The 25827-nt window shown below is 58.3% G+C and overlaps 8 non-coding genes and 6 pseudogenes across 8 annotated transcripts; all 14 read left to right on the forward strand.

Annotated features, from left to right (window-relative positions):
- The first annotated feature begins 1361 nt into the window (after positions 1-1361).
- LOC147329382 (5S ribosomal RNA) lies at positions 1362-1480 on the forward strand. Its single transcript, XR_015129470.1, has one exon. It is a non-coding gene; the product is annotated as a 5S ribosomal RNA (ribosomal RNA).
- A 1218-nt stretch (positions 1481-2698) lies between these two features.
- Positions 2699-2817, forward strand: LOC147329383 (5S ribosomal RNA). Its single transcript, XR_015129471.1, has one exon. It is a non-coding gene; the product is annotated as a 5S ribosomal RNA (ribosomal RNA).
- A 1443-nt stretch (positions 2818-4260) lies between these two features.
- Positions 4261-4379, forward strand: LOC147329384 (5S ribosomal RNA). The gene has a single exon (XR_015129472.1). It is a non-coding gene; the product is annotated as a 5S ribosomal RNA (ribosomal RNA).
- Positions 4380-5514: 1135 nt separating this feature from the next.
- On the forward strand, positions 5515-5633 carry LOC147329385 (5S ribosomal RNA; annotated as a pseudogene).
- A 1379-nt stretch (positions 5634-7012) lies between these two features.
- LOC147329386 (5S ribosomal RNA) lies at positions 7013-7131 on the forward strand (annotated as a pseudogene).
- A 1254-nt stretch (positions 7132-8385) lies between these two features.
- LOC147329387 (5S ribosomal RNA) lies at positions 8386-8504 on the forward strand. Its single transcript, XR_015129473.1, has one exon. It is a non-coding gene; the product is annotated as a 5S ribosomal RNA (ribosomal RNA).
- Positions 8505-10704: 2200 nt separating this feature from the next.
- LOC147329388 (5S ribosomal RNA) lies at positions 10705-10823 on the forward strand (annotated as a pseudogene).
- Positions 10824-12585: 1762 nt separating this feature from the next.
- LOC147329389 (5S ribosomal RNA) lies at positions 12586-12704 on the forward strand. The gene has a single exon (XR_015129474.1). It is a non-coding gene; the product is annotated as a 5S ribosomal RNA (ribosomal RNA).
- Positions 12705-13960: 1256 nt separating this feature from the next.
- On the forward strand, positions 13961-14079 carry LOC147329390 (5S ribosomal RNA). Its single transcript, XR_015129476.1, has one exon. It is a non-coding gene; the product is annotated as a 5S ribosomal RNA (ribosomal RNA).
- A 1443-nt stretch (positions 14080-15522) lies between these two features.
- LOC147329391 (5S ribosomal RNA) lies at positions 15523-15641 on the forward strand. Its single transcript, XR_015129576.1, has one exon. It is a non-coding gene; the product is annotated as a 5S ribosomal RNA (ribosomal RNA).
- A 1135-nt stretch (positions 15642-16776) lies between these two features.
- Positions 16777-16895, forward strand: LOC147329392 (5S ribosomal RNA; annotated as a pseudogene).
- Positions 16896-18274: 1379 nt separating this feature from the next.
- Positions 18275-18393, forward strand: LOC147329393 (5S ribosomal RNA; annotated as a pseudogene).
- Positions 18394-19647: 1254 nt separating this feature from the next.
- LOC147329394 (5S ribosomal RNA) lies at positions 19648-19766 on the forward strand. The gene has a single exon (XR_015129477.1). It is a non-coding gene; the product is annotated as a 5S ribosomal RNA (ribosomal RNA).
- Positions 19767-24365: 4599 nt separating this feature from the next.
- Positions 24366-24484, forward strand: LOC147329395 (5S ribosomal RNA; annotated as a pseudogene).
- Positions 24485-25827: the final 1343 nt, after the last annotated feature.

A 25827-nucleotide genomic window follows, 5' to 3' on the forward strand; every position in this document is an offset into this window, starting at 1 on the left:
CTCTTGCTCAGGCCACTTACACCACACCAGGGCCTGTGGCTCTTGCTCAGGCCACTTACACCACACCAGGGCGTGTGGCTGCTGGCTGAGGCCAATTACACCACACCAGGGCGTGTGGCTGCTGGCTGAGGCCAATTACACCACACCAGGGTCTGTGGCTCTTGCTCAGGCCACTTACACCACACCAGGGCCTGTGGCTGCTGGCTGAGGCCACTTACACCACACCAGGGCCTGTGGCTGCTGGCTGAGGCCACCTACACCACACCAGGGCCTGTGGCTGCTGGCTGAGGCCACCTACACCACACCAGGGCCTGTGGCTGAGGCCACTTACACCACACCAGGGCCTGTGGCTGCTGGCTGAGGCCACCTACACCACACCAGGGCCTGTGGCTGCTGGCTGAGGCCACCTACACCACACCAGGGCCTGTGGCTGCTGGCTGAGGCCACTTTCACCACACCAGGGCCTGTGGCTGCTGGCTGAGGCCACCTACACCACACCAGGGCATTAGTTGCTATTGAGGCCAATTACACCACACCAGGGCCTGTGGCTCTTGCTCAGGCCACTTACACCACACCAGGGCCTGTGGCTCTTGCTCAGGCCACTTACACCACACCAGGGCCTGTGGCTGCTGGCTGAGGCCACTTACACCACACCAGGGCATTAGTTGCTATTGAGGCCAATTACACCACACCAGGGTCTGTGGCTCTTGCTCAGGCCACTTACACCACACCAGGGTCTGTGGCTCTTGCTCAGGCCACTTACACCACACCAGGGCCTGTGGCTCTTGCTCAGGCCACTTACACCACACCAGGGCCTGTGGCTGCTGGCTGAGGCCACTTACACCACACCAGGGCCTGTGGCTGCTGGCTGAGGCCACCTACACCACACCAGGGCCTGTGGCTGCTGGCTGAGGCCACCTACACCACACCAGGGCCTGTGGCTGCTGGCTGAGGCCACTTACACCACACCAGTGCCTGTGGCTTCTGGCTGAGGCGACTTACACCACACCAGGGCCTGTGGCTGCTGGCTGAGGCCACTTACACCACACCAAGGCCTGTGGCTCTTGCTCAGGCCACTCACATCACACCAGGCCCTGCGCTTCTGGCCGAGGCCATCTTCACCAAACCAGGCCCTGTGCTCCTTGCTGTGGCCATGTACAACACACCAGGCCCTGTGCTGGTTCCTGAGGCCATCTTCAACAATCCAGGGCCTGTGCTGTTGGATAAATACCAAACTGAGCCTTTGGGTTAGGGTATTATGCAAACATGCAGGTATGGTTATAGCATTGTCTTCGTAACTTCAGGTACTTGCCACCTAATCACTTGAATCCATAAATTGAGACATTGTGCTGGAGCCAGCAGCTTACGGCCATACCACCCTGAGCACGCCCGACCTCGTCTGATCTCGGAAGCTAAGCAGGGCTGGGCTTGGTTAGTACTTGGATGGGAGACTGCCTGGGAATACCTGGTGCTGTAAGCCTTTGATTTTCATGTCATTGAACCGCTTTTGATCCAGAGAAGGGGTGTATTAAAAGACCAAAAGCAGCTGCCCATTAATGAGGGCACATTAACGACACTGCTTTTGGCTGTTTTCCAATGTCTTGTGCTGCTAGCTGATGCCACCTACACCACACCAGGGCCTGAGTGACCGGCTGGGGCCACTTACACCACATCAGGGCCTGTGGCTCTGGCTGAGGCCACTTACACCACACCAGGGCCTGTGGCTGCTGGCTGAGGCCAGTTACACCACACCAGAGCCTGTGGCTGCTGGCTGAAGCCACTTACACCACACCAGGGCCTGTGGCTGCTGGCTGAGGCCCCCTACACCACACCAGGGCCTGTGGCTGCTGGCTGAGGCCACTTACACCACACCAGGGCCTGTGGCTGCTGGCTGAGGCCACTTACACCACACCAGGGCCTTAGTTGCTATTGAGGCCACTTACACCACACCAGGGCCTGTGGCTGCTGGCTGAGGCCACCTACACCACACCAGGGCCCTTTTGCTGCTGGCTGAGGCCACTTACACCACACCAGTGCATGTGGCTTCTGGCTGAGGCCACTTACACCACACCAGGGCCTGTGGCTGCTGAATGAGGCCACTTACACCACACCAGGGCCTGTGGCTCTTGCTCAGGCCACTCACATCACACCAGGCCCTGCGCTTCTGGCCGAGGCCATCTTCACCAAACCAGGCCCTGTGGTTCTTGCTCAGGCCACTTACACCACACCAGGGCCTTATTTGCTATTGAGGCCACTTACACCACACCAGGGCCTGTGGCTCTGGCTTAGGCCACTTACACCACACCAGGGCCTGTGGCACTGGCTGAGGCCACTTAGACCACACCAGGGCCTGTGGCTGCTGGCTGAGGCCACTCACACCACACCAGGGCCTGTGGCTGCTAGCTGAGGCCACTTACACCAAACCAGGGCCTGTGGCTGCTTGCTGAGGCCATCTTCACCAAACCAGGCCCTGTGCTGCTTGCTGTGGCCATGTAAAACACACCAGGTCCTGTGCTGGTTCTTGAGGCCATCTTCAACAATCCAGGGCCTGTGCTGTTGGATAAATGCCAAACTGAGCCTTTGGGTTAGGGTATTATGCAAACATGCAGGTATGGTTATAGGATTGTCTTCGTAACTTCAGGTACTTGCCACCTAATCACTTGAATCCATAAATTGAGACATTGTGCTGGGGCCAGCAGCTTACGGCCATACCACCCTGAGCACGCCCGACCTCGTCTGATCTCGGAAGCTAAGCAGGGCTGGGCTTGGTTAGTACTTGGATGGGAGACTGCCTGGGAATACCTGGTGCTGTAAGCCTTTCATTTTCATGTCATTGAACCGCTTTTGATCCAGAGAAGGGGTGTATTAAAAGACCAAAAGCAGCTCCCCATTAATGAGGGCACATTAACGACATTGCTTTTGGCTGTTTTCCAATGTCTTGTGCTGCTAGCTGATGCCACCTACACCACACCAGGGCCTGAGTGACCGGCTGGGGCCACTTACACCACATCAGGGCCTGTTGCTCTGGCTGAGGCCACTTACACCACACCAGGGCCTGTGGCTGCTGGCTGAGGCCACCTACACCACACCAGGGCCTTAGTTGCTATTGAGGCCAATTACACCACACCAGGGTCTGTGGCTCTTGCTCAGGCCACTTACACCACACCAGGGCCTTAGTTGCTATTGAGGCCAATTACACCACACCAGGGCCTGTGGCTCTTGCTCAGGCCACTCACATCACACCAGGCCCTGCGCTTCTGGCCGAGGCCATCTTCACCAAACCAGGCCCTGTAGCTCTTGCTCAGGCCACTTACACCACACCAGGGCCTGTGGCTCTGGCTGAGGCCACTTACACCACACCAGGGCCTGTGGCACTTGCTCAGGCCACTTACACCACACCAGGGCCTGTGGCTGCTGGCTGAGGCCACTTACACCACACCAGGGCCTGTGGCTCTTACTCAGGCCACTTACACCACACCAGGGCCTGTGGCACTGGCTGAGGCCACTTAGACCACACCAGGGCCTGTGGCTGCTGGCTGAGGCCACTTACACCACACCAGGGCCTGTGGCTGCTGGCTGAGGCCACTTACACCAAACCAGGGCCTGTGGCTGCTGGCTGAGGCCATCTTCACCAAACCAGGCCCTGTGCTGCTTGCTGTGGCCATGTAAAACACACCAGGGCCTGAGTGACCGGCTGGGGCCACTTACACCACACCAGGGCCTGTGGCTGCTGGCTGAGGCCACCTACACCACACCAGGGCCTTAGTTGCTATTGAGGCCAATTACACCACACCAGGGTATGTGGCTCTTGCTCAGGCCACTTACACCACACCAGGGCCTTAGTTGCTATTGAGGCCACTTACACCACACCAGGGCCTGTGGCTGCTGGCTGAGGCCACTTACACCACACCAGGGCCTTAGTTGCTATTGAGGCCACTTACACCACACCAGGGCCTGTGGCTCTTGCTCAGGCCACTCACATCACACCAGGCCCTGCTCTTCTGGCCGAGGCCATCTTCACCAAACCAGGCCCTGTGCTGCTAGCTGTGGCCATGTACAACACACCAGGCCCTGTGCTGGTTCCTGAGGCCATCTTCAACAATCCAGGGCCTGTGCTGTTGGATAAATGCTAAACTGAGCCTTTGGGTTAGGGTATTATGCAAACATGCAGGTATGGTTATAGGATTGTCTTCGTAACTTCAGGTACTTGCCACCTAATCACTTGAATCCATAAATTGAGTCATTGTGCTGGGGCCAGCAGCTTACGGCCATACCACCCTGAGCACGCCCGACCTCGTCTGATCTCGGAAGCTAAGCAGGGCTGGGCTTGGTTAGTACTTGGATGGGAGACTGCCTGGGAATACCTGGTGCTGTAAGCCTTTCATTTTCATGTCATTGAACCGCTTTTGATCCAGAGAAGGGGTGTATTAAAAGACCAAAAGCAGCTGCCCATTAATGAGGGCACATTAACGACATTGCTTTTGGCTCTTTTCCAATGTCTTGTGCTGCTAGCTGATGCCACCTACACCACACCAGGGCCTGAGTGACCGGCTGGGGCCACTTACACCACATCAGGGCCTGTGGCTCTGGCTGAGGCCACTTACACCACACCAGGGCCTGTGGCTGCTGGCTGAGGCCACCTACACCACACCAGGGCCTTAGTTGCTATTGAGGCCAATTACACCACACCAGGGTCTGTGGCTCTTGCTCAGGCCACTTACACCACACCAGGCCTGTGGCACTTGCTCAGGCCACTTACACCACACCAGGGCCTGTGGCTGCTGGCTGAGGCCACTTACACCACACCAGGGCCTGTGGCTGCTGCCTGAGGCCACCTACACCACACCAGGGCATTAGTTGCTATTGAGGCCAATTACACCACACCAGGGTCTGTGGCTCTTGCTCAGGCCACTTACACCACACCAGGGCCTGTGGCTCTTGCTCAGGCCACTTACACCACACCAGGGCCTGTGGCTGCTGGCTGAGGCCACTTACACCACACCAGGGCCTGTGGCTGCTGGCTGAGGCCACCTACACCACACCAGGGCCTGTGGCTGCTGGCTGAGGCCACCTACACCACACCAGGGCCTGTGGCTGCTGGCTGAGGCCACTTACACCACACCAGTGCCTGTGGCTTCTGGCTGAGGCGACTTACACCACACCAGGGCCTGTGGCTGCTGGCTGAGGCCACTTACACCACACCAAGGCCTGTGGCTCTTGCTCAGGCCACTCACATCACACCAGGCCCTGCGCTTCTGGCCGAGGCCATCTTCACCAAACCAGGCCCTGTGCTCCTTGCTGTGGCCATGTACAACACACCAGGCCCTGTGCTGGTTCCTGAGGCCATCTTCAACAATCCAGGGCCTGTGCTGTTGGATAAATGCCAAACTGAGCCTTTGGGTTAGGGTATTATGCAAACATGCAGGTATGGTTATAGCATTGTCTTCGTAACTTCAGGTACTTGCCACCTAATCACTTGAATCCATAAATTGAGACATTGTGCTGGGGCCAGCAGCTTACGGCCATACCACCCTGAGCACGCCCGACCTCGTCTGATCTCGGAAGCTAAGCAGGGCTGGGCTTGGTTAGTACTTGGATGGGAGACTGCCTGGGAATACCTGGTTCTGTAAGCCTTTGATTTTCATGTCATTGAACCGCTTTTGATCCAGAGAAGGGGTGTATTAAAAGACCAAAAGCAGCTGCCCATTAATGAGGGCACATTAACGACACTGCTTTTGGCTGTTTTCCAATGTCTTGTGCTGCTAGCTGATGCAACCTACACCACACAAGGGCCTGAGTGACCGGCTGGGGCCACTTACACCACATCAGGGCCTGTGGCTCTGGCTGAGGCCACTTTCACCACACCAGGGCCTGTGGCTGCTGGCTGAGGCCACCTACACCACACCAGGGCATTAGTTGCTATTGAGGCCAATTACACCACACCAGGGTCTGTGGCTCTTGCTCAGGCCACTTACACCACACCAGGGCCTGTGGCTCTTGCTCAGGCCACTTACACCACACCAGGGCCTGTGGCACTGGCTGAGGCCACTTACACCACACCAGGGCCTGTGGCTGCTGGCTGAGGCCACTTACACCACACCAGGGCCTGTGGCTGCTGGCTGAGGCCACTTACACCACACCAGGGCCTGTGGCTGGTGGCTGAGGCCACCTACACCACACCAGGGCCTGTGGCTGCTGGCTGAGGCGACTTACACCACACCAGGGCCCTTTTGCTGCTGGCTGAGGCCACTTACACCACACCAGTGCCTGTGGCTTCTGTCTGAGGCGACTTACACCACACCAGGGCCTGTGGCTGCTGGCTGAGGCCAATTACACCACACCAGGGTCTGTGGCTCTTGCTCAGGCCACTTACACCACACCAGGGCCTGTGGCACTGGCTGAGGCCACTTACACCACACCAGGGCCTGTGGCTGCTGGCTGAGGCCACTTACACCACACCAGGGCCTGTGGCTGCTGGTTGAGGCCACTTACACCACACCAGGGCCTGTGGCTGCTGGCTGAGGCCACCTACACCACACCAGGGCCTGTGGCTGCTGGCTGAGGCCACTTACACCACACCAGGGCCCTTTTGCTGCTGGCTGAGGCCACTTACACCACACCAGTGCCTGTGGCTTCTGGCTGAGGCGACCTACACCACACCAGGGCCTGTGGCTGCTGGCTGAGGCCACTTACACCACACCAAGGCCTGTGGCTCTTGCTCAGGCCACTCACATCACACCAGGCCCTGCGCTTCTGGCCGAGGCCATCTTCACCAAACCAGGCCCTGTGCTGCTTGCTGTGGCCATGTACAACACACCAGGCCCTGTGCTGGTTCCTGAGGCCATCTTCAACAATCCAGGGCCTGTGCTGTTGGATAAATGCCAAACTGAGCCTTTGGGTTAGGGTATTATGCAAACATGCAGGTATGGTTATAGGACTGTCTTCGTAACTTCAGGTACTTGCCACCTAATCACTTGAATCCATAAATTGAGACATTGTGCTGGGGCCAGCAGCTTACGGCCATACCACCCTGACCACGCCGGACCTCGTCTGATCTCGGAAGCTAAGCAGGGCTGGGCTTGGTTAGTACTTGGATGGGAGACTGCCTGGGAATACCTGGTGCTGTAAGCCTTTGATTTTCATGTCATTGAACCGCTTTTGATCCAGAGAAGGGGTGTATTAAAAGACCAAAAGCAGCTGCCCATTAATGAGGGCACATTAACGACACTGCTTTTGGCTGTTTTCCAATGTCTTGTGCTGCTAGCTGATGCCACCTACACCACACCAGGGCCTGAGTGACCGGCTGGGGCCACTTACACCACATCAGGGCCTGTGGCTCTGGCTGAGGCCACTTACACCACACCAGGGCCTGTGGCTGCTGGCTGAGGCCAGTTACACCACACCAGAGCCTGTGGCTGCTGGCTGAAGCCACTTACACCACACCAGGGCCTTAGTTGCTATTGAGGCCACTTACACCACACCAGGGCCTGTGGCTGCTGGCTGAGGCCACCTACACCACACCAGGGCCTGTGGCTGCTGGCTGAGGCCATTTACACCACACCAGGGCCTGTGGCTGCTGGCTGAAGCCACTTACACCACACCAGGGCCTTAGTTGCTATTGAGGCCACTTACACCACACCAGGGCCTGTGGCTGCTGGCTGAGGCCACCTACACCACACCAGGGCCCTTTTGCTGCTGGCTGAGGCCACTTACACCACACCAGGCCCTGTGGTTCTTGCTCAGGCCACTTACACCACACCAGGGCCTTATTTGCTATTGAGGCCACTTACACCACACCAGGGCCTGTGGCTCTGGCTTAGGCCACTTACACCACACCAGGGCCTGTGGCACTTGCTCAGGCCACTTACACCACACCAGGGCCTGTGGCTCTTGCTCAGGCCACTTACACCACACCAGGGCCTGTGGCACTGGCTGAGGCCACTTAGACCACACCAGGGCCTGTGGCTCTTGCTCAGGCCACTTACACCACACCAGGGCCTGTGGCACTGGCTGAGGCCACTTAGACCACACCAGGGCCTGTGGCTGCTGGCTGAGGCCACTCACACCACACCAGGGCCTGTGGCTGCTAGCTGAGGCCACTTACACCAAACCAGGGCCTGTGGCTGCTTGCTGAGGCCATCTTCACCAAACCAGGCCCTGTGCTGCTTGCTGTGGCCATGTAAAACACACCAGGTCCTGTGCTGGTTCTTGAGGCCATCTTCAACAATCCAGGGCCTGTGCTGTTGGATAAATGCCAAACTGAGCCTTTTGGTCAGGGTATTATGCAAACATGCAGGTATGGTTATAGGATTGTCTTCGTAACTTCAGGTACTTGCCACCTAATCACTTGAATCCATAAATTGAGACATTGTGCTGGGGCCAGCAGCTTACGGCCATACCACCCTGAGCACGCCCGACCTCGTCTGATCTCGGAAGCTAAGCAGGGCTGGGCTTGGTTAGTACTTGGATGGGAGACTGCCTGGGAATACCTGGTGCTGTAAGCCTTTCCTTTTCATGTCATTGAACCGCTTTTGATCCAGAGAAGGGGTGTATTAAAAGACCAGAAGCAGCTCCCCATTAATGAGGGCACATTAACGACATTGCTTTTGGCTGTTTTCCAATGTCTTGTGCTGCTAGCTGATGCCACTTACACCACACCAGGGCCTGAGTGACCGGCTGGGGCCACTTACACCACATCAGGGCCTGTTGCTCTGGCTGAGGCCACTTACACCACACCAGGGCCTGTGGCTGCTGGCTGAGGCCACCTACACCACACCAGGGCCTTAGTTGCTATTGAGGCCAATTACACCACACCAGGGTATGTGGCTCTTGCTCAGGCCACTTACACCACACCAGGGCCTTAGTTGCTATTGAGGCCAATTACACCACACCAGGGCCTGTGGCTCTTGCTCAGGCCACTCACATCACACCAGGCCCTGCGCTTCTGGCCGAGGCCATCTTCACCAAACCAGGCCCTGTGGCTCTTGCTCAGGCCACTTACACCACACCAGGGCCTGTGGCTCTGGCTTAGGCCACTTACACCACACCAGGGCCTGTGGCACTTGCTCAGGCCACTTACACCACACCAGGGCCTGTGGCTGCTGGCTGAGGCCACTTACACCACACCAGGGCCTGTGGCTCTTACTCAGGCCACTTACACCACACCAGGGCCTGTGGCACTGGCTGAGGCCACTTAGACCACACCAGGGCCTGTGGCTGCTGGCTGAGGCCACTTACACCACACCAGGGCCTGTGGCTGCTGGCTGAGGCCACTTACACCAAACCAGGGCCTGTGGCTGCTTGCTGAGGCCATCTTCACCAAACCAGGCCCTGTGCTGCTTGCTGTGGCCATGTAAAACACACCAGGGCCTGAGTGACCGGCTGGGGCCACTTACACCACACCAGGGCCTGTGGCTGCTGGCTGAGGCCACCTACACCACACCAGGGCCTTAGTTGCTATTGAGGCCAATTACACCACACCACGGTATGTGGCTCTTGCTCAGGCCACTTACACCACACCAGGGCCTTAGTTGCTATTGAGGCCAATTACACCACACCAGGGTATGTGGCTCTTGCTCAGGCCACTCACATCACACCAGGCCCTTCTCTTCTGGCCGAGGCCATCTTCACCAAACCAGGCCCTGTGGCTCTTGCTCAGGCCACTTACACCACACCAGGGCCTGTGGCTCTTGCTCAGGCCACTTACACCACACCAGGGCCTGTGGCACTGGCTGAGGCCACTTACACCACACCAGGGCCTGTGGCTGCTGGCTGAGGCCACTTACACCACACCAGGGCCTGTGGCTGCTGGCTGAGGCCACTTACACCACACCAGGGCCTGTGGCTGGTGGCTGAGGCCACCTACACCACACCAGGGCCTGTGGCTGCTGGCTGAGGCGACTTACACCACACCAGGGCCCTTTTGCTGCTGGCTGAGGCCACTTACACCACACCAGTGCCTGTGGCTTCTGTCTGAGGCGACTTACACCACACCAGGGCCTGTGGCTGCTGGCTGACGCCAATTACACCACACCAGGGTCTGTGGCTCTTGCTCAGGCCACTTACACCACACCAGGGCCTGTGGCACTGGCTGAGGCCACTTACACCACACCAGGGCCTGTGGCTGCTGGCTGAGGCCACTTACACCACACCAGGGCCTGTGGCTGCTGGTTGAGGCCACTTACACCACACCAGGGCCTGTGGCTGCTGGCTGAGGCCACCTACACCACACCAGGGCCTGTGGCTGCTGGCTGAGGCCACTTACACCACACCAGGGCCCTTTTGCTGCTGGCTGAGGCCACTTACACCACACCAGTGCCTGTGGCTTCTGGCTGAGGCGACTTACACCACACCAGGGCCTGTGGCTGCTGGCTGAGGCCACTTACACCACACCAAGGCCTGTGGCTCTTGCTCAGGCCACTCACATCACACCAGGCCCTGCGCTTCTGGCCGAGGCCATCTTCACCAAACCAGGCCCTGTGCTCCTTGCTGTGGCCATGTACAACACACCAGGCCCTGTGCTGGTTCCTGAGGCCATCTTCAACAATCCAGGGCCTGTGCTGTTGGATAAATGCCAAACTGAGCCTTTGGGTTAGGGTATTATGCAAACATGCAGGTATGGTTATAGCATTGTCTTCGTAACTTCAGGTACTTGCCACCTAATCACTTGAATCCATAAATTGAGACATTGTGCTGGAGCCAGCAGCTTACGGCCATACCACCCTGAGCACGCCCAACCTCGTCTGATCTCGGAAGCTAAGCAGGGCTGGGCTTGGTTAGTACTTGGATGGGAGACTGCCTGGGAATACCTGGTCCTGTAAGCCTTTCATTTTCATGTCATTGAACCGCTTTTGATCCAGAGAAGGGGTGTATTAAAAGACCAAAAGCAGCTGCCCATTAATGAGGGCACATTAACGACACTGCTTTTGGCTCTTTTCCAATGTCTTGTGCTGCTAGCTGATGCAACCTACACCACACAAGGGCCTGAGGGACCGGCTGGGGCCACTTACACCACATCAGGGCCTGTGGCTCTGGCTGAGGCCACTTTCACCACACCAGGGCCTGTGGCTGCTGGCTGAGGCCACCTACACCACACCAGGGCATTAGTTGCTATTGAGGCCAATTACACCACACCAGGGTCTGTGGCTCTTGCTCAGGCCACTTACACCACACCAGGGCGTGTGGCTGCTGGCTGAGGCCACTTACACCACACCAGGGTCTGTGGCTCTTGCTCAGGCCACTTACACCACACCAGGGCCTGTGGCTCTTGCTCAGGCCACTTACACCACACCAGGGCGTGTGGCTGCTGGCTGAGGCCAATTACACCACACCAGGGCGTGTGGCTGCTGGCTGAGGCCAATTACACCACACCAGGGTCTGTGGCTCTTGCTCAGGCCACTTACACCACACCAGGGCCTGTGGCTGCTGGCTGAGGCCACTTACACCACACCAGGGCCTGTGGCTGCTGGCTGAGGCCACCTACACCACACCAGGGCCTGTGGCTGCTGGCTGAGGCCACCTACACCACACCAGGGCCTGTGGCTGAGGCCACTTACACCACACCAGGGCCTGTGGCTGCTGGCTGAGGCCACCTACACCACACCAGGGCCTGTGGCTGCTGGCTGAGGCCACCTACACCACACCAGGGCCTGTGGCTGCTGGCTGAGGCCACTTTCACCACACCAGGGCCTGTGGCTGCTGGCTGAGGCCACCTACACCACACCAGGGCATTAGTTGCTATTGAGGCCAATTACACCACACCAGGGCCTGTGGCTCTTGCTCAGGCCACTTACACCACACCAGGGCCTGTGGCTCTTGCTCAGGCCACTTACACCACACCAGGGCCTGTGGCTGCTGGCTGAGGCCACTTACACCACACCAGGGCATTAGTTGCTATTGAGGCCAATTACACCACACCAGGGTCTGTGGCTCTTGCTCAGGCCACTTACACCACACCAGGGTCTGTGGCTCTTGCTCAGGCCACTTACACCACACCAGGGCCTGTGGCTCTTGCTCAGGCCACTTACACCACACCAGGGCCTGTGGCTGCTGGCTGAGGCCACTTACACCACACCAGGGCCTGTGGCTGCTGGCTGAGGCCACCTACACCACACCAGGGCCTGTGGCTGCTGGCTGAGGCCACCTACACCACACCAGGGCCTGTGGCTGCTGGCTGAGGCCACTTACACCACACCAGTGCCTGTGGCTTCTGGCTGAGGCGACTTACACCACACCAGGGCCTGTGGCTGCTGGCTGAGGCCACTTACACCACACCAAGGCCTGTGGCTCTTGCTCAGGCCACTCACATCACACCAGGCCCTGCGCTTCTGGCCGAGGCCATCTTCACCAAACCAGGCCCTGTGCTCCTTGCTGTGGCCATGTACAACACACCAGGCCCTGTGCTGGTTCCTGAGGCCATCTTCAACAATCCAGGGCCTGTGCTGTTGGATAAATACCAAACTGAGCCTTTGGGTTAGGGTATTATGCAAACATGCAGGTATGGTTATAGCATTGTCTTCGTAACTTCAGGTACTTGCCACCTAATCACTTGAATCCATAAATTGAGACATTGTGCTGGAGCCAGCAGCTTACGGCCATACCACCCTGAGCACGCCCGACCTCGTCTGATCTCGGAAGCTAAGCAGGGCTGGGCTTGGTTAGTACTTGGATGGGAGACTGCCTGGGAATACCTGGTGCTGTAAGCCTTTGATTTTCATGTCATTGAACCGCTTTTGATCCAGAGAAGGGGTGTATTAAAAGACCAAAAGCAGCTGCCCATTAATGAGGGCACATTAACGACACTGCTTTTGGCTGTTTTCCAATGTCTTGTGCTGCTAGCTGATGCCACCTACACCACACCAGGGCCTGAGTGACCGGCTGGGGCCACTTACACCACATCAGGGCCTGTGGCTCTGGCTGAGGCCACTTACACCACACCAGGGCCTGTGGCTGCTGGCTGAGGCCAGTTACACCACACCAGAGCCTGTGGCTGCTGGCTGAAGCCACTTACACCACACCAGGGCCTTAGTTGCTATTGAGGCCACTTACACCACACCAGGGCCTGTGGCTGCTGGCTGAGGCCACCTACACCACACCAGGGCCTGTGGCTGCTGGCTGAGGCCACTTACACCACACCAGGGCCTGTGGCTGCTGGCTGAAGCCACTTACACCACACCAGGGCCTTAGTTGCTATTGAGGCCACTTACACCACACCAGGGCCTGTGGCTGCTGGCTGAGGCCACCTACACCACACCAGGGCCCTTTTGCTGCTGGCTGAGGCCACTTACACCACACCAGTGCATGTGGCTTCTGGCTGAGGCCACTTACACCACACCAGGGCCTGTGGCTGCTGAATGAGGCCACTTACACCACACCAGGGCCTGTGGCTCTTGCTCAGGCCACTCACATCACACCAGGCCCTGCGCTTCTGGCCGAGGCCATCTTCACCAAACCAGGCCCTGTGGTTCTTGCTCAGGCCACTTACACCACACCAGGGCCTTATTTGCTATTGAGGCCACTTACACCACACCAGGGCCTGTGGCTCTGGCTTAGGCCACTTACACCACACCAGGGCCTGTGGCACTGGCTGAGGCCACTTAGACCACACCAGGGCCTGTGGCTGCTGGCTGAGGCCACTCACACCACACCAGGGCCTGTGGCTGCTAGCTGAGGCCACTTACACCAAACCAGGGCCTGTGGCTGCTTGCTGAGGCCATCTTCACCAAACCAGGCCCTGTGCTGCTTGCTGTGGCCATGTAAAACACACCAGGTCCTGTGCTGGTTCTTGAGGCCATCTTCAACAATCCAGGGCCTGTGCTGTTGGATAAATGCTAAACTGAGCCTTTGGGTTAGGGTATTATGCAAACATGCAGGTATGGTTATAGGATTGTCTTCGTAACTTCAGGTACTTGCCACCTAATCACTTGAATCCATAAATTGAGTCATTGTGCTGGGGCCAGCAGCTTACGGCCATACCACCCTGAGCACGCCCGACCTCGTCTGATCTCGGAAGCTAAGCAGGGCTGGGCTTGGTTAGTACTTGGATGGGAGACTGCCTGGGAATACCTGGTGCTGTAAGCCTTTGATTTTCATGTCATTGAACCGCTTTTGATCCAGAGAAGGGGTGTATTAAAAGACCAGAAGCAGCTCCCCATTAATGAGGGCACATTAACGACATTGCTTTTGGCTGTTTTCCAATGTCTTGTGCTGCTAGCTGATGCCACCTACACCACACCAGGGCCTGAGTGACCGGCTGGGGCCACTTACACCACATCAGGGCCTGTTGCTCTGGCTGAGGCCACTTACACCACACCAGGGCCTGTGGCTGCTGGCTGAGGCCACCTACACCACACCAGGGCCTTAGTTGCTATTGAGGCCAATTACACCACACCAGGGTATGTGGCTCTTGCTCAGGCCACTTACACCACACCAGGGCCTTAGTTGCTATTGAGGCCAATTACACCACACCAGGGCCTGTGGCTCTTGCTCAGGACACTCACATCACACCAGGCCCTGCGCTTCTGGCCGAGGCCATCTTCACCAAACCAGGCCCTGTAGCTCTTGCTCAGGCCACTTACACCACACCAGGGCCTGTGGCTCTGGCTTAGGCCACTTACACCACACCAGGGCCTGTGGCACTTGCTCAGGCCACTTACACCACACCAGGGCCTGTGGCTGCTGGCTGAGGCCACTTACACCACACCAGGGCCTGTGGCTCTTACTCAGGCCACTTACACCACACCAGGGCCTGTGGCACTGGCTGAGGCCACTTAGACCACACCAGGGCCTGTGGCTGCTGGCTGAGGCCACTTACACCACACCAGGGCCTGTGGCTGCTGGCTGAGGCCACTTACACCAAACCAGGGCCTGTGGCTGCTTGCTGAGGCCATCTTCACCAAACCAGGCCCTGTGCTGCTTGCTGTGGCCATGTAAAACACACCAGGGCCTGAGTGACCGGCTGGGGCCACTTACACCACACCAGGGCCTGTGGCTGCTGGCTGAGGCCACCTACACCACACCAGGGCCTTAGTTGCTATTGAGGCCAATTACACCACACCAGGGTATGTGGCTCTTGCTCAGGCCACTTACACCACACCAGGGCCTTAGTTGCTATTGAGGCCACTTACACCACACCAGGGCCTGTGGCTGCTGGCTGAGGCCACCTACACCACACCAGGGCCTTAGTTGCTATTGAGGCCAATTACACCACACCAGGGTATGTGGCTCTTGCTCAGGCCACTCACATCACACCAGGCCCTGCTCTTCTGGCCGAGGCCATCTTCACCAAACCAGGCCCTGTGCTGCTAGCTGTGGCCATGTACAACACACCAGGCCCTGTGCTGGTTCCTGAGGCCATCTTCAACAATCCAGGGCCTGTGCTGTTGGATAAATGCTAAACTGAGCCTTTGGGTTAGGGTATTATGCAAACATGCAGGTATGGTTATAGGATTGTCTTCGTAACTTCAGGTACTTGCCACCTAATCACTTGAATCCATAAATTGAGTCATTGTGCTGCGGCCAGCAGCTTATGGCCATACCACCCTGAGCACGCCCGACCTCGTCTGATCTCGGAAGCTAAGCAGGGCTGGGCTTGGTTAGTACTTGGATGGGAGACTGCCTGGGAATACCTGGTGCTGTAAGCCTTTCATTTTCATGTCATTGAACCGCTTTTGATCCAGAGAAGGGGTGTATTAAAAGACCAAAAGCAGCTGCCCACTAATGAGGGCACATTAACGACATTGCTTTTGGCTCTTTTCCAATGTCTTGTGCTGCTAGCTGATGCCACCTACACCACACCAGGGCCTGAGTGACCGGCTGGGGCCACTTACACCACATCAGGGCCTGTGGCTCTGGCTGAGGCCACTTACACCACACCAGGGCCTGTGGCTGCTGGCTGAGGCCACCTACACCACACCAGGGCCTTAGTTGCTATTGAGGCCAATTACACCACACCAGGGTCTGTGGCTCTTGCTCAGGCCACTTACACCACACCAGGCCTGTGGCACTTGCTCAGGCCACTTACACCACACCAGGGCCTGTGGCTGCTGGCTGAGGCCACTTACACCACACCAGGGCCTGTGGCTGCTGCCTGAGGCCACCTACACCACACCAGGGCATTAGTTGCTATTGAGGCCAATTACACCACACCAGGGTCTGTGGCTCTTGCTCAGGCCACTTACACCACACCAGGGCCTGTGGCTCTTGCTCAGGCCACTTACACCACACCAGGGCCTGTGGCTGCTGGCTGAGGCCACTTACACCACACCAGGGCCTGTGGCTGCTGGCTGAGGCCACCTACACCACACCAGGGCCTGTGGCTGCTGGCTGAGGCCAACTACACCACACCAGGGCCTGTGGCTGCTGGCTGAGGCCACTTACACCACACCAGTGCCTGTGGCTTCTGGCTGAGGCGACTTACACCACACCAGGGCCTGTGGCTGCTGGCTGAGGCCACTTACACCACACCAAGGCCTGTGGCTCTTGCTCAGGCCACTCACATCACACCAGGCCCTGCGCTTCTGGCCGAGGCCATCTTCACCAAACCAGGCCCTGTGCTCCTTGCTGTGGCCATGTACAACACACCAGGCCCTGTGCTGGTTCCTGAGGCCATCTTCAACAATCCAGGGCCTGTGCTGTTGGATAAATGCCAAACTGAGCCTTTGGGTTAGGGTATTATGCAAACATGCAGGTATGGTTATAGCATTGTCTTCGTAACTTCAGGTACTTGCCACCTAATCACTTGAATCCATAAATTGAGACATTGTGCTGGGGCCAGCAGCTTACGGCCATACCACCCTGAGCACGCCCGACCTCGTCTGATCTCGGAAGCTAAGCAGGGCTGGGCTTGGTTAGTACTTGGATGGGAGACTGCCTGGGAATACCTGGTTCTGTAAGCCTTTGATTTTCATGTCATTGAACCGCTTTTGATCCAGAGAAGGGGTGTATTAAAAGACCAAAAGCAGCTGCCCATTAATGAGGGCACATTAACGACACTGCTTTTGGCTGTTTTCCAATGTCTTGTGCTGCTAGCTGATGCAACCTACACCACACAAGGGCCTGAGTGACCGGCTGGGGCCACTTACACCACATCAGGGCCTGTGGCTCTGGCTGAGGCCACTTTCACCACACCAGGGCCTGTGGCTGCTGGCTGAGGCCACCTACACCACACCAGGGCATTAGTTGCTATTGAGGCCAATTACACCACACCAGGGTCTGTGGCTCTTGCTCAGGCCACTTACACCACACCAGGGCCTGTGGCTCTTGCTCAGGCCACTTACACCACACCAGGGCCTGTGGCACTGGCTGAGGCCACTTACACCACACCAGGGCCTGTGGCTGCTGGCTGAGGCCACTTACACCACACCAGGGCCTGTGGCTGCTGGCTGAGGCCACTTACACCACACCAGGGCCTGTGGCTGGTGGCTGAGGCCACCTACACCACACCAGGGCCTGTGGCTGCTGGCTGAGGCGACTTACACCACCCCAGGGCCCTTTTGCTGCTGGCTGAGGCCACTTACACCACACCAGTGCCTGTGGCTTCTGTCTGAGGCGACTTACACCACACCAGGGCCTGTGGCTGCTGGCTGAGGCCAATTACACCACACCAGGGTCTGTGGCTCTTGCTCAGGCCACTTACACCACACCAGGGCCTGTGGCACTGGCTGAGGCCACTTACACCACACCAGGGCCTGTGGCTGCTGGCTGAGGCCACTTACACCACACCAGGGCCTGTGGCTGCTGGTTGAGGCCACTTACACCACACCAGGGCCTGTGGCTGCTGGCTGAGGCCACCTACACCACACCAGGGCCTGTGGCTGCTGGCTGAGGCCACTTACACCACACCAGGGCCCTTTTGCTGCTGGCTGAGGCCACTTACACCACACCAGTGCCTGTGGCTTCTGGCTGAGGCGACCTACACCACACCAGGGCCTGTGGCTGCTGGCTGAGGCCACTTACACCACACCAAGGCCTGTGGCTCTTGCTCAGGCCACTCACATCACACCAGGCCCTGCGCTTCTGGCCGAGGCCATCTTCACCAAACCAGGCCCTGTGCTGCTTGCTGTGGCCATGTACAACACACCAGGCCCTGTGCTGGTTCCTGAGGCCATCTTCAACAATCCAGGGCCTGTGCTGTTGGATAAATGCCAAACTGAGCCTTTGGGTTAGGGTATTATGCAAACATGCAGGTATGGTTATAGGACTGTCTTCGTAACTTCAGGTACTTGCCACCTAATCACTTGAATCCATAAATTGAGACATTGTGCTGGGGCCAGCAGCTTACGGCCATACCACCCTGACCACGCCGGACCTCGTCTGATCTCGGAAGCTAAGCAGGGCTGGGCTTGGTTAGTACTTGGATGGGAGACTGCCTGGGAATACCTGGTGCTGTAAGCCTTTGATTTTCATGTCATTGAACCGCTTTTGATCCAGAGAAGGGGTGTATTAAAAGACCAAAAGCAGCTGCCCATTAATGAGGGCACATTAACGACACTGCTTTTGGCTGTTTTCCAATGTCTTGTGCTGCTAGCTGATGCCACCTACACCACACCAGGGCCTGAGTGACCGGCTGGGGCCACTTACACCACATCAGGGCCTGTGGCTCTGGCTGAGGCCACTTACACCACACCAGGGCCTGTGGCTGCTGGCTGAGGCCAGTTACACCACACCAGAGCCTGTGGCTGCTGGCTGAAGCCACTTACACCACACCAGGGCCTTAGTTGCTATTGAGGCCACTTACACCACACCAGGGCCTGTGGCTGCTGGCTGAGGCCACCTACACCACACCAGGGCCTGTGGCTGCTGGCTGAGGCCATTTACACCACACCAGGGCCTGTGGCTGCTGGCTGAAGCCACTTACACCACACCAGGGCCTTAGTTGCTATTGAGGCCACTTACACCACACCAGGGCCTGTGGCTGCTGGCTGAGGCCACCTACACCACACCAGGGCCCTTTTGCTGCTGGCTGAGGCCACTTACACCACACCAGGCCCTGTGGTTCTTGCTCAGGCCACTTACACCACACCAGGGCCTTATTTGCTATTGAGGCCACTTACACCACACCAGGGCCTGTGGCTCTGGCTTAGGCCACTTACACCACACCAGGGCCTGTGGCACTTGCTCAGGCCACTTACACCACACCAGGGCCTGTGGCTCTTGCTCAGGCCACTTACACCACACCAGGGCCTGTGGCACTGGCTGAGGCCACTTAGACCACACCAGGGCCTGTGGCTCTTGCTCAGGCCACTTACACCACACCAGGGCCTGTGGCACTGGCTGAGGCCACTTAGACCACACCAGGGCCTGTGGCTGCTGGCTGAGGCCACTCACACCACACCAGGGCCTGTGGCTGCTAGCTGAGGCCACTTACACCAAACCAGGGCCTGTGGCTGCTTGCTGAGGCCATCTTCACCAAACCAGGCCCTGTGCTGCTTGCTGTGGCCATGTAAAACACACCAGGTCCTGTGCTGGTTCTTGAGGCCATCTTCAACAATCCAGGGCCTGTGCTGTTGGATAAATGCCAAACTGAGCCTTTTGGTCAGGGTATTATGCAAACATGCAGGTATGGTTATAGGATTGTCTTCGTAACTTCAGGTACTTGCCACCTAATCACTTGAATCCATAAATTGAGACATTGTGCTGGGGCCAGCAGCTTACGGCCATACCACCCTGAGCACGCCCGACCTCGTCTGATCTCGGAAGCTAAGCAGGGCTGGGCTTGGTTAGTACTTGGATGGGAGACTGCCTGGGAATACCTGGTGCTGTAAGCCTTTCCTTTTCATGTCATTGAACCGCTTTTGATCCAGAGAAGGGGTGTATTAAAAGACCAGAAGCAGCTCCCCATTAATGAGGGCACATTAACGACATTGCTTTTGGCTGTTTTCCAATGTCTTGTGCTGCTAGCTGATGCCACTTACACCACACCAGGGCCTGAGTGACCGGCTGGGGCCACTTACACCACATCAGGGCCTGTTGCTCTGGCTGAGGCCACTTACACCACACCAGGGCCTGTGGCTGCTGGCTGAGGCCACCTACACCACACCAGGGCCTTAGTTGCTATTGAGGCCAATTACACCACACCAGGGTATGTGGCTCTTGCTCAGGCCACTTACACCACACCAGGGCCTTAGTTGCTATTGAGGCCAATTACACCACACCAGGGCCTGTGGCTCTTGCTCAGGCCACTCACATCACACCAGGCCCTGCGCTTCTGGCCGAGGCCATCTTCACCAAACCAGGCCCTGTGGCTCTTGCTCAGGCCACTTACACCACACCAGGGCCTGTGGCTCTGGCTTAGGCCACTTACACCACACCAGGGCCTGTGGCACTTGCTCAGGCCACTTACACCACACCAGGGCCTGTGGCTGCTGGCTGAGGCCACTTACACCACACCAGGGCCTGTGGCTCTTACTCAGGCCACTTACACCACACCAGGGCCTGTGGCACTGGCTGAGGCCACTTAGACCACACCAGGGCCTGTGGCTGCTGGCTGAGGCCACTTACACCACACCAGGGCCTGTGGCTGCTGGCTGAGGCCACTTACACCAAACCAGGGCCTGTGGCTGCTTGCTGAGGCCATCTTCACCAAACCAGGCCCTGTGCTGCTTGCTGTGGCCATGTAAAACACACCAGGGCCTGAGTGACCGGCTGGGGCCACTTACACCACACCAGGGCCTGTGGCTGCTGGCTGAGGCCACCTACACCACACCAGGGCCTTAGTTGCTATTGAGGCCAATTACACCACACCAGGGTATGTGGCTCTTGCTCAGGCCACTTACACCACACCAGGGCCTTAGTTGCTATTGAGGCCAATTACACCACACCAGGGTATGTGGCTCTTGCTCAGGCCACTCACATCACACCAGGCCCTTCTCTTCTGGCCGAGGCCATCTTCACCAAACCAGGCCCTGTGGCTCTTGCTCAGGCCACTTACACCACACCAGGGCCTGTGGCTCTTGCTCAGGCCACTTACACCACACCAGGGCCTGTGGCACTGGCTGAGGCCACTTACACCACACCAGGGCCTGTGGCTGCTGGCTGAGGCCACTTACACCACACCAGGGCCTGTGGCTGGTGGCTGAGGCCACCTACACCACACCAGGGCCTGTGGCTGCTGGCTGAGGCGACTTACACCACACCAGGGCCCTTTTGCTGCTGGCTGAGGCCACTTACACCACACCAGTGCCTGTGGCTTCTGTCTGAGGCGACTTACACCACACCAGGGCCTGTGGCTGCTGGCTGACGCCAATTACACCACACCAGGGTCTGTGGCTCTTGCTCAGGCCACTTACACCACACCAGGGCCTGTGGCACTGGCTGAGGCCACTTACACCACACCAGGGCCTGTGGCTGCTGGCTGAGGCCACTTACACCACACCAGGGCCTGTGGCTGCTGGTTGAGGCCACTTACACCACACCAGGGCCTGTGGCTGCTGGCTGAGGCCACCTACACCACACCAGGGCCTGTGGCTGCTGGCTGAGGCCACTTACACCACACCAGGGCCCTTTTGCTGCTGGCTGAGGCCACTTACACCACACCAGTGCCTGTGGCTTCTGGCTGAGGCGACTTACACCACACCAGGGCCTGTGGCTGCTGGCTGAGGCCACTTACACCACACCAGGGCCTGTGGCTGCTGGCTGAGGCCACTTACACCACACCAGGGCCTTAGTTGCTATTGAGGCCAATTACACCACACCATGGTCTGTGGCTCTTGCTCAGGCCACTTACACCACACCAGGGCCTGTGGCACTGGCTGAGGCCACTTACACCACACCAGGGCCTGTGGCTGCTGGCTGAGGCCACTTACACCACACAAGGGCTTGTGGCTGCTGGCTGAGGCCACCTACACCACACCAGGGCCTGTGGCTGCTGGCTGAGGCCACCTACACCACACCAGGGCCTGTGGCTCTTGCTCAGGCCACTTACACCACACCAGGGCCTGTGGCTCTTGCTCAGGCCACTCATATCACACCAGGCCCTGTGCTTCTGGCTGAGGCCACTTAGACCACACCAGGGCCTGTGGCTGCTGGCTGAGGCCATCTACACCACAACAGGGCCTGTGGCTCTTGCTCAGGCCAGTTACACCACACCAGGGCCTGTGGCTGCTGGCTGAGGCCACTTACACCACACAAGGGCCTGTGGCTGCTGGCTGAGGCCACCTACACCACACCAGGGCCTTAGTTGCTATTGAGGCCAATTACACCACACCAGGGTCTGTGGCTCTTGCTCAGGCCACTTACACCACACCAGGGCCTGTGGCACTGGCTGAGGCCACTTACACCACACCAGGGCCTGTGGCTGCTGGCTGAGGCCACTTACACCACACAAGGGCTTGTGGCTGCTGGCTGAGGCCACCTACACCACACCAGGGCCTGTGGCTGCTGGCTGAGGCCACCTACACCACACCAGGGCCTGTGGCTCTTGCTCAGGCCACTTACACCACACCAGGGCCTGTGGCTCTTGCTCAGGCCACTCATATCACACCAGGCCCTGTGCTTCTGGCTGAGGCCACTTAGACCACACCAGGGCCTGTGGCTGCTGGCTGAGGCCATCTACACCACAACAGGGCCTGTGGCTCTTGCTCAGGCCAGTTACACCACACCAGGGCCTGTGGCTGCTGGCTGAGGCCACTTACACCACACAAGGGCCTGTGGCTGCTGGCTGAGGCCACCTACACCACACCAGGGCCTTAGTTGCTATTGAGGCCAATTACACCACACCAGGGTCTGTGGCTCTTGCTCAGGCCACTTACACCACACCAGGGCCTGTGGCACTGGCTGAGGCCACTTACACCACACCAGGGCCTGTGGCTGCTGGCTGAGGCCACTTACACCACACAAGGGCCTTTGGCTGCTGGCTGAGGCCACCTACACCACACCAGGGCCTGTGGCTGCTGGCTGAGACCACTTACACCACACCAGGGCATGTGGCTTTTGCTCAGGCCACTTACACCACACCAGGGCCTGTGGCTCTTGCTCAGGCCACTTACACCACACCAGGGCCTGTGGCTGCTGGCTGAGGCCACTTACACCACACCAGGGCCTGTGGCTGCTGGCTGAGGCCACTTACACCACACCAGGGCCTGTGGCGGCTGGCTGAGGCCACCTACACCACACCAGGGCCTGAGTGACCGGCTGGGGCCACTTACACCACATCAGGGCCTGTGGCTCTGGCTGAGGCCAGTTACACCACAACAGGGCCTGTGGCTGCTGCCTGAGGCCACATACACCACACCAGGGCCTTAGTTGCTATTGAGGCCAATTACACCACACCAGGGTCTGTGGCTCTTGCTGAGGCCACCTACACCACACCAGGGCCTGTGGCTGCTGGCTGAGGCCACTTACACCACACCAGGGCCTGTGGCTGCTGGCTGAGGCCACCTACACCACACCAGGGCCTGTGGCTGCTTGCTGAGGCGACTTACACCACACCAGGGCCTGTTGCTGCTGGCTGAGGCCACTTACACCACACCAGTGCCTGTGGCTGCTGGCTGAGGCCACTTACACCACACCAGGGCCTGTGGCTCTTGCTCAGGCCACTCACATCACACCAGGCCCTGCGCTTCTGGCCGAGGCCATCTTCACCAAACCAGGCCCTGTGGTTCTTGCTCAGGCCACTTACACCACACCAGGGCCTGTGGCACTTGCTCAGGCCACTTACACCACACCAGGGCCTGTGGCTGCTGGCTGAGGCCACTTACACCACACCAGGGCCTGTGGCTCTTGCTCAGGCCACTTACACCACACCAGGGCATTAGTTGCTATTGAGGCCAATTACACCACACCAGGGTCTGTGGCTCTTGCTCAGGCCACTTACACCACACCAGGGCCTGTGGCTCTTGCTCAGGCCACTTACACCACACCAGGGCCTGTGGCTGCTGGCTGTGGCCACTTACACCACACCAGGGCCTGTGGCTGCTGGCTGAGGCCACCTACACCACACCAGGGCCTTAGTTGCTATTGAGGCCAATTACACCACACCAGGGTATGTGGCTCTTGCTCAGGCCACTTACACCACACCAGGGCCTTAGTTGCTATTGAGGCCAATTACACCACACCAGGGCCTGTGGCTCTTGCTCAGGCCACTCACATCACACCAGGCCCTGCGCTTCTGGCCGAGGCCATCTTCACCAAACCAGGCCCTGTGCTGCTAGCTGTGGCCATGTACAACACACCAGGCCCTGTGCTGGTTCCCGAGGCCATCTTCAACAATCCAGGGCCTGTGCTGTTGGATAAATGCTAAACTGAGCCTTTGGGTTAGGGTATTATGCAAACATGAAGGTAGGGTTATAGGATTGTCTTCGTAACTTCAGGTACTTGCCACCTAATCACCTGAATCCATAAATTGAGACATTGTGCTGGGGCCAGCAGCTTACGGCCATACCACCCTGAGCACGCCCGACCTCGTCTGATCTCGGAAGCCGAGAAGGGCTGGGCTTGGTTAGTACTTGGATGGGAGACTGCCTGGGAATACCTGGTGCTGTAAGCCTTTCATTTTAATGTCATTGAACCGCTTTTGATCCAGAGAAGGGGTGTATTAAAAGACCAAAAGCAGCTGCCCATTAATGAGGGCACATTAACGACATTGCTTTTGGCTGTTTTCCAATGTCTTGTGCTGCTAGCTGATGCCACCTACACCACACCAGGGCCTGAGTGACCGGCTGGGGCCACTTACACCACATCAGGGCCTGTGGCTCTGGCTGAGGCCACTTACACCACACCAGGGCCTTAGTTGCTATTGAGGCCAATTACACCACACCATGGTCTGTGGCTCTTGCTCAGGCCACTTACACCACACCAGGGCCTGTGGCACTGGCCGAGGCCACTTACACCACACCAGGGCCTGTGGCTGCTGGCTGAGGCCACTTACACCACACAAGGGCTTGTGGCTGCTGGCTGAGGCCACCTACACCACACCAGGGCCTGTGGCTGCTGGCTGAGGCCACCTACACCACACCAGGGCCTGTGGCTCTTGCTCAGGCCACTTACACCACACCAGGGCCTGTGGCTCTTGCTCAGGCCACTTACACCACACCAGGGCCTGTGGCTCTTGCTCAGGCCACTCATATCACACCAGGCCCTGTGCTTCTGGCTGAGGCCACTTACACCACACCAGGGCCTGTGGCTGCTGGCTGAGGCCACTTACACCACACCAGGGCCTGTGGCTGCTGGCTGAGGCCATCTACACCACACCAGGGCCTGTGGCTGCTGGCTGAGGCGACTTACACCACACCAGGGCCCTTTTGCTGCTGGCTGAGGCCACTTACACCACACCAGTGCCTGTGGCTTCTGGCTGAGGCGACTTACACCACACCAGGGCCTGTGGCTGCTGGCTGAGGCCACTTACACCACACCAGGGCCTGTGGCTCTTGCTCAGGCCACTCACATCACACCAGGCCCTGCGCTTCTGGCCGAGGCCATCTTCACCAAACCAGGCCCTGTGGCTCTTGCTCAGGCCACTTACACCACACCAGGGCCTGTGGCTGCTGGCTGAGGCCACTTACACCACACCAGGGCCTGTGGCTGGTGGCTGAGGCCACCTACACCACACCAGGGCCTGTGGCTGCTGGCTGAGGCGACTTACACCACACCAGGGCCTGTGGCACTGGCTGAGGCCAATTACACCACACAAGGGCTTGTGGCTGCTGGCTGAGGCGACTTACACCACACCAGGGCCTGTGGCTGCTGGCTGAGGCCAATTACACCACACAAGGGTCTGTGGCTCTTGCTCAGGCCACTTACACCACACCAGGGCCTGTGGCTGCTGGCTGAGGCCACTTACACCACACCAGGGCCTGTGGCTGGTGGCTGAGGCCACCTACACCACACCAG

This window comes from Aulonocara sp. 'chitande type north' Nkhata Bay, linkage group LG5 (genome assembly GCF_057382095.1).
Source record: "Aulonocara sp. 'chitande type north' Nkhata Bay isolate Kocher_YH1m ecotype deep benthic linkage group LG5, A_spYH_male_GT1.1, whole genome shotgun sequence".
NCBI lineage: Eukaryota > Metazoa > Chordata > Actinopteri > Cichliformes > Cichlidae > Aulonocara > Aulonocara sp. 'chitande type north' Nkhata Bay.